Below are 7,776 nucleotides of genomic sequence, written 5' to 3' on the forward strand. Positions count from 1 at the left end.
TCCCTCCCTCCCTCCCTTGCTCCCTCCCTCCCTTGCTCCTTCCCTTCCTTCTTTCCTTCCTTGAAGGAGAGCATTCTCCATTTATTACATGGGAATTCTTATTTCACACTTTCCAGCACAGTTATGTATTTATTATGACTGGAATATTCTATGTATTCATTGTTGGAATATTATCATTCCAACTCCTCAATTATAAGATGTTTAAACTAAATATTAAATACTTGCACTCTCATCATTTAAATTGTTCAGGCAGATCTCAACCTTGTTTACACACTAGAGTCACTTGGGAAGACTGAAAATATCACTAGCGCCAGCCTACACCCACAACAATTAAAACAGATTTGGAGGCAGACCCAAGCAATCACATTTTTAAAATTCTTCATGTGATTGCAGTTTGAAACCAAGGTTGAAAACCACTATGTTAAAAGGCATCAGCTTTCAGGTTATGCTTGGCAGGAGACCTTAGGAATGCCTGCCACCTCACTTTACTGACTTTCCATTCAGTGCTCTTTTTGGGGACCTAGTGATTCCTATAGCTTACAGTGGGGATTGGTAAACTATAGTCCATGAGCCTGTTTCTGTATAACCTGCAAGCTAAGAATGTTTTTTCATAGTCGAATGGTTTAAAAAATCCAAAGAAGAATCGTATTTCATGGCATGTGTAAACTATTTGAAATTCACATGTCCCTGTCAGTATATAAAGTTTTATTGGAAGACAGTCATGCTGTGTCTGTGGCAGCTTTTGCTCTACAATGCAGATCTGAATAGCTCCATCAGAAGCTAAAAGGCCTGCAAAGACTCAAATATTGGTCATCTGGCCCTTTCCAAGAAAAGTATTTGAGCTCTGGCTTAGAGCAAGTGTCCTTAAAGCAAATGCACAGTAACAGCAGTAAATGGCTGATGGTCCCTTTGGCTAAGCCTGGGAAGATTTACTGTAGTTACTTGCAACTGCACTGTAGGGTCCTTCCTTAGTAATCCACTCATTCATTGTGTTCTAGGTCAAATGTGGGAATTGAGTAAGTGAGTACCATTTGCCATCACAATAGCTCAAGTCACCAGATTTAGAGCTTGATTTATTTATTTTTGTGTTCTTATATTTTATTATAAATAAATATTTATATGTTATTTATTTTTACAGAGATCAAATGCAACTTTGGAGTATGTTCAGATATTTCAAGATCCAAGGGATCTGTTGATCAATTAGCCACCTTCAAAGATTGCTGTAGGTCAAACCAATGTGACTACCTTTCCAGCCTTGCTGCTTATTAAGGTAAACAGCACTCACCTTGAGGCAGGAGGTTAAGTGCTCCTACTGGGCCTGCAACTCCAGGACCCCAACATGCCCACGGAAATGAGGGGATCTTCCATCTCATCTCTTGCCTACACAAGTCAGCCACTTCAGAACACCTCGAAGATGAAGATGCCCTCCGCACTAATGTGTTTCTCAGTGCTCTGGGGCAAGGAATGCCCTCTGAGTCCCTAAGAGCGTCTATTTGGCCCACCAACACACTGATTTGAAAGGCAGTTCCTTCAAGTGACCACAGGCAACAACTCCTGCAAGTGTTTCACCATTGTGTGCCATGGAACACCAATATTTCATCCTCTAATGTCAGTTGGAGCCTTACTGTCTTCAGATGTACCTAAGCCAAATAACTTTGCTCAGATTCCCACTTCCTTCAGGGCCTTTGGCTTGCAAACAATTTTGGTGTCAAGTACTCTATCAATCAGTGTTCCCACTTGCTTATGGCAGCTATTCATTCTAATAGCTATTTTATAAAAAGTGAGACGTTGTTTTTAAAATATATTACATAGCAGACAGAACTCTGTGAGGGACAGAAAAGACGACTTGTATGCTATGAAGCCAGGAGAAGTCCAATCACGCTTTGGGACGGCTATAGCTGAAACCCCAGTGTTGCCTGTGTGCTAACTGACTTGTTTGCATTCCAGGCAATCTGCTGTGACTGCTCCATAAGAACCAGAGATCCCTCCCATCATACACACTTGACCATGTCCCTGAGCCATACGTGGCTCTCACATCATTCAGTTACGCCTGCAAGTCTCAGGATGGTGCATATGCTTCATACAACCGAGATCCCATTTAAAACCCAAGCTGTAAGTGCTTCTGATTAATGTGTACAGAAACACACACACACACACACACACACACACACACACACACACACACACACACACACTGGTTTCATGTTTTTAGCTTTTTGGTCACTAAATAACAGGAAAGCATATGAGTGTTCATGTATGTCAGAAGAGTTGCCAACGGAATCTGATTCATGGTTGATTCTACAGAATGTTATAATTTTTGCTTCTGCAAATGATATATTCAGAATTAAAACGGTACTTTCTATTTGTTACAATTATTTTGGGTATATTAGTCTTATATTCAACACACTTATTAATATTTATCATTAATCTTAATTTCTGTAGCCTCTCTTGAGTTTACATAAAGGTACCTATGTTATCTTGACAGCTTTATTTTCACTTGTACACATTTATTATTTCACATGTGTATAGATGCATATATACATCTTGGCTCACTGTACTGCCTAGGACATATAGTATGATTCTAAGGATGCTACCAGAAAACTACTAGAATTAATCAATGAATTTGGTAAAGTAGCAGGATACAAAATTAATGCACAGAAATCTCTGGCCTTCTTATACACTAATGATGAAAAATCTGAGAGGGAAATTAAGAAAACACTCCCATTTACCATTGCAAAAAAAAGAATAAATTATCTAGGAATAAACCTACCTAAGGAGTCAAAAGACTTATATGCAGAAAACTATAAGACACTGATGAAAGAAATTAAAGATGATACAAATAGGTGGAGAGATATACCATGTTCTTGGTTTGGAAGAATCAACATTGTGAAAATGACTCTACTACCCAAAGCAATCTACAGATTCAATGCAATCCATATCAAATTACCACTGGCATTTTTTACAGAACTAGAACAAAAAATTTCACAATTTGTATGGAAACACAAAAGACCCCAAATAGCCAAAGCAATCTTGAGAACGAAAAATGGAGCTGAAAGAATCAGGCTCCCTGTCTTCAGACTATACTACAAACTTACAGCAATCAAGACAGTATGGTAGTGGCACAAAAACAGAAATATAGATCAATGGAACAGGATAGAAAGCCCAGAGATAAACCCACACACATATGGTCACCTTATCTTTGATAAAGAAGGCAAGAATATACAGTGGAGAAAAGACAGCCTCTTCAATAAGTGGTGCTGGAAAAACTGTACAGCCTCATGTAAAAGTATGAAATTAGAACACTCCCTAACACCATACACAAAAATAAACTCAAAATGGGTTAAAGACCTAAATGTAGGGCCAGACACTATCAAACTCTTAGAGGAAAACATAGGCAGAACACTCTATGACATAAATCACAGCAAGATCCTTTTTGACCCATCATCCAGAGAAATGGAAATAAAAACAAAAATAAACAAATGGGATCGAATGAAACTTAAAAGCTTTTGCACAGCAAAGGATACCATAAACAAGACCAAAAGACAACCCTCAGAATGGGAGAAAATAGTTGCAAATGAAGCAACTGACAAAGGATTAATCTCCAAAATTTATAAGCAACTCAGGCAGCTCAATAACAAAAATACAAACAACCCAATCCAAAAATGGGCAGAAGAACTAAATAGACATTTCTCCAAAGAAGATATACGGATTGCCAACAAACACATGAAAGAATACTCAACATCATTAATCATTAGAGAAATGCAAATCAAAACTACAATGAGATATCACCTCACACCGGTCAGATTGCCCAACATTAAAAACTCTAGAAACAATAAATGCTGGAGAGGGTGTGGAGAAAGGGGAACCCTCCTGCACTGCTGGTGGGAATGTAAATTGGTACAGCCACTATGGAGAACAGTAAGGAGGTTCCTTAAAAAAACTACAAATACGACTACCATATGACTCCACAATCCCACTACTAGGCATATACCCTGAGAAAACCATAATTCAAAAGAGTCATGTACCAAAATGTTTATTGTAGCTCTATTTACGATAGCCAGGACATGGAAGCAACGTAAGTGTCCATCAACAGATGAGTGGATAAAGAAGATGTGGCACATATATTCAATGGAATATTACTCAGCCATAAAAAGAAAAGAAACTGAGTTATTTGTAATGAGGTGGATAGACCTGGAATCTGTCATACAGAGTGAAGTAAGTCAGAAGGAGAAAAACAAATACCATATGCTAACACATATATATGGATTCTAAAAAAAAATGTCATGAAGAGATTAGTGGTAGGATGGGAAAAAAACACAGACCTACTAGAGCATGGACTTGAGGATATGGGGAGGGGGAAGGGTAAGCTGTGACGATGTGAGAGAGTGGCAGGGACATATACACACTACCAAATGTAAATTAGATAGCTAGTGGGAAGCTGCCGCATAGCACAGGGAGTTCACCTCTGTGCTTTGTGACCACCTAGAGGGGTGGGGTAGGGAGGGTGAGAGGGAGGATGACACAAGAGGGAAGAGATATGGGAACATATGTATACGTATAACTGATTCACTTTGTTGTAAAGGAGAAACTAACACACTATTGTAAAACAGTTATACTCAAATAAAGATGTTAAAAAATTTAAAAAATAAAAAATAAAACAAAGTGGTCATATAAGTCATCTTTGTCGCTCTTCTGATTTTAAACGGAACTTTTCCAACCTTTTGCTGTTAAGTATGTTGTTTGATGTAGTTTACTCTTTTTTTAATATTTGTTGTCAGCCTAAGAAACATCTTTCTATTTATGAATTGCTGAGAATTGTTATTGTCAGTCTTACTGCTGATTGGTTGTTTCAATTTTTGTAGGCCTTGTTTTACTGAATATTTTGTGATAATTCTCCTTTTCTCCTTCCTTTATTTCACTAATGGTATAAATTAATTTCACACATCTCCTAATGTTAAACCAATGTGTCATGCTTTGGATTAAACACGACTTTGTCATACTGTGTTTCCTGTCTTAGCCGTGGCAGGATTTACCTTGCTATTAATTTATGTATACTTTTTGCATTTGTGTAACTAACTGACATTGGCTAATAATTTTGCCTTCTTGTGTATTCTTTGTCAAGAATGCTTTTAATTATATTAACATTTTCTATTTCTTTAGCATGGAAAATCATGTTTTTCTCTGGGATTTATCTGTTTTCTCTAAATTTTAAATGTATTAGCATATCTTTTCAATAACACTCTTGTATCTTTTGAATCTTTGCTGAAACCTTACATGTGACAGCTTTCTCATTTCAGAGTGGCTTCTCCATGCATTATCTCTAATTTTCTTGACCCTTGTTGCTAGATGTTTCCTTATTATCTTATCTCTCTAAAGTACTGGAAGCTAGCATTTTTTGTTGTTGAACTGTCTTATCTGTTATCAGTTCCATTAATTTCTGTTCTTATTTTTATTATTTTTCCTTGATAAGAGTGGAAAGATATGAGATTAATTTTAATAAAGTAAATGATCCATGAACAGGCTTTTCATCTACCACCAGGTTTTATTTTCTAATTTTTATGTTTGAATATAATGAACATTCAAACATCCAATCCATTCATCTGTTTGGAAGAGGCCTGTAGTTTGCAATTCGGCCAGTGACACCACGTCTATTCAATTCCACTCTTGGCACATCAGGTGATTAAGGAAGAGGGAACTGGAGCACTGAAGTTATAGGATCTCTACTATAATTACAGCTGACATTGGAACAATAGGGCTTAAAATGTGTGGGTCTGCTTATAGGTGCATTTTTTTTCAACAAGTATATAAAACATACACGTGTACAACATAGTTTACAAGACAGGTGTTGAAGTCGATAGCCTACCCTTAAACGGGCATAAGGTGAGTGATATGTAATAAAAATCAATTATGTGTTAGTTTTTGTACTGTTTTATAACTGCTTTCAAAGAAATACATATCCGTACAGTACGTCTCTCTGTCTTTCTGTCTCTCTGACTGTCTCTGTCTCTGTCTCTCTCATAATTGGTGAAACTACATATCAGCCTATCATCACCACTGGTATGATTTTTTTTAATATAACAATGTTTCCAATGCTCTATCTTGAATATGACTGTGATACTGTAAGCCATAAAAGTTTTATAATGATTCATTCATTAGTGCATGGTCTAGGTTATCATGAAGCAATGGTATCCATCACACTAGACAACCATAAAGCAATCATATTGCTGCTTCTTCATTATCAATGCATGAATCCCTATACATGAAAAATATTAATTTCTTTTTCAAAAGATATTTCTACTTTTGGTGTCTAGTGTTAGTAGTACATATAACATCTTCCATGTTTTATACCATATAACACAGTATTGATGTAGGCACTGATGGACAGATGATTCATTTTGTAAGCAGATGATGCAAACTTTCAGTATCAATAAATACATTACAGTACTGTAAATGTATTTTCTCTTCCTTATGATTTTCTTAATAAACTTTTCTTTCCTCTGGCTTACTTTATTGCAAGAATACACTATATAACACATAAAATATGTGTTAATCCACTATTTATGTTATTGGGAAGGTTTCCAGTCAACAGTAGGCTGTTAGAAGTTACGTTTTGAGGGGATTCAAAAGTTATCTGCAGAGTTTTGACTGTGCAGGGGGTCAGCTTTCCCAACCCCCACGTTGTTCAGGAGTCAAGAGTATATATGTATTTCATTTAAGAGAATAGCATAAAATATAGAAAAGAGTATGTAAAGAACATCGACTTTGAAAACGTACCTGTGTGGATTCAAATCCTGCTCTGTCCCTTACTGCCCATGTGACATTACTCAAGTACTCAATCTCTCTGCATTTCAGTTGCATCATGCAGCAGTCGGTGATCCTGTTTGCCAAGTGTTTCCATTTCTCCCCTGTTCCAGGCTCCTGGAAAAAGTGCACTTCTTGCTTTATCCCCTTTGTTGGGGCAGTGCCATAAATGTGACTAGTTCTGGCTAATGGGTTTGAGTGATATGTAAAATAATTCTGGGCCACAACATATGATTGTTGGTTTGAGACCTCCCCTGAGGCCCAGGGCCCTCTTTCTCTCAGGCACAGCTATCGACAACTTTCTAGATGGTGGCTGCTCTGTCGGTTTCAGTCTCCAAGTTATTCCAGTAAGAAGAGATCAGATCTCCGACATCCACCATCCTGGGATGGACGTGCACCTGCCATAGACATGTAGTGGGAGTGAGGAATAAGCCACTGAGACGTGGGGATTGTCTCTGACCACATCATAGCTCAGCCTCTCCTGACTCACGTATCTTGTCTGCCAACTGAAATAACACCCTCTCAGGATTTTTCTGAAGGTGAAATGACTTAACTTACATGACGAGGTTATCACAGTGTTTGACACATAATAGGGACTCAAAACATGACAGCTTTAATTATTATATAATAATAAAATTGTTTTCCAACGGTGTGGGATATTTGTATAAAATGAGAGGTATTGTGTCCATTCATCCTTACAGGTAAGTTGTCCTTTGCTTTCCAGAGATGGGCACTGTATTTGTTGGTATAGATAATGCTGCTTAATGATTAGCACTTATACACTTGTTTTTGCCAACACGTTATCAAAATTAAGTTTAGAAATTGAGGTTTCCTCTGAAGACTAAAATGTGAACAAATATAAGCAGGAGAGAGACTGGCTGATGAGGTAAGATAAATGCATTTCAGAGTAATAATTAAATTCTTAAATAAAAAAGAATAGATTATAATAATTACAAACATATATTCTCTTGCTCT

The sequence above is a fragment of the Kogia breviceps genome, chromosome X (assembly GCF_026419965.1).
Source record: "Kogia breviceps isolate mKogBre1 chromosome X, mKogBre1 haplotype 1, whole genome shotgun sequence".
Lineage (NCBI taxonomy): Eukaryota > Metazoa > Chordata > Mammalia > Artiodactyla > Physeteridae > Kogia > Kogia breviceps.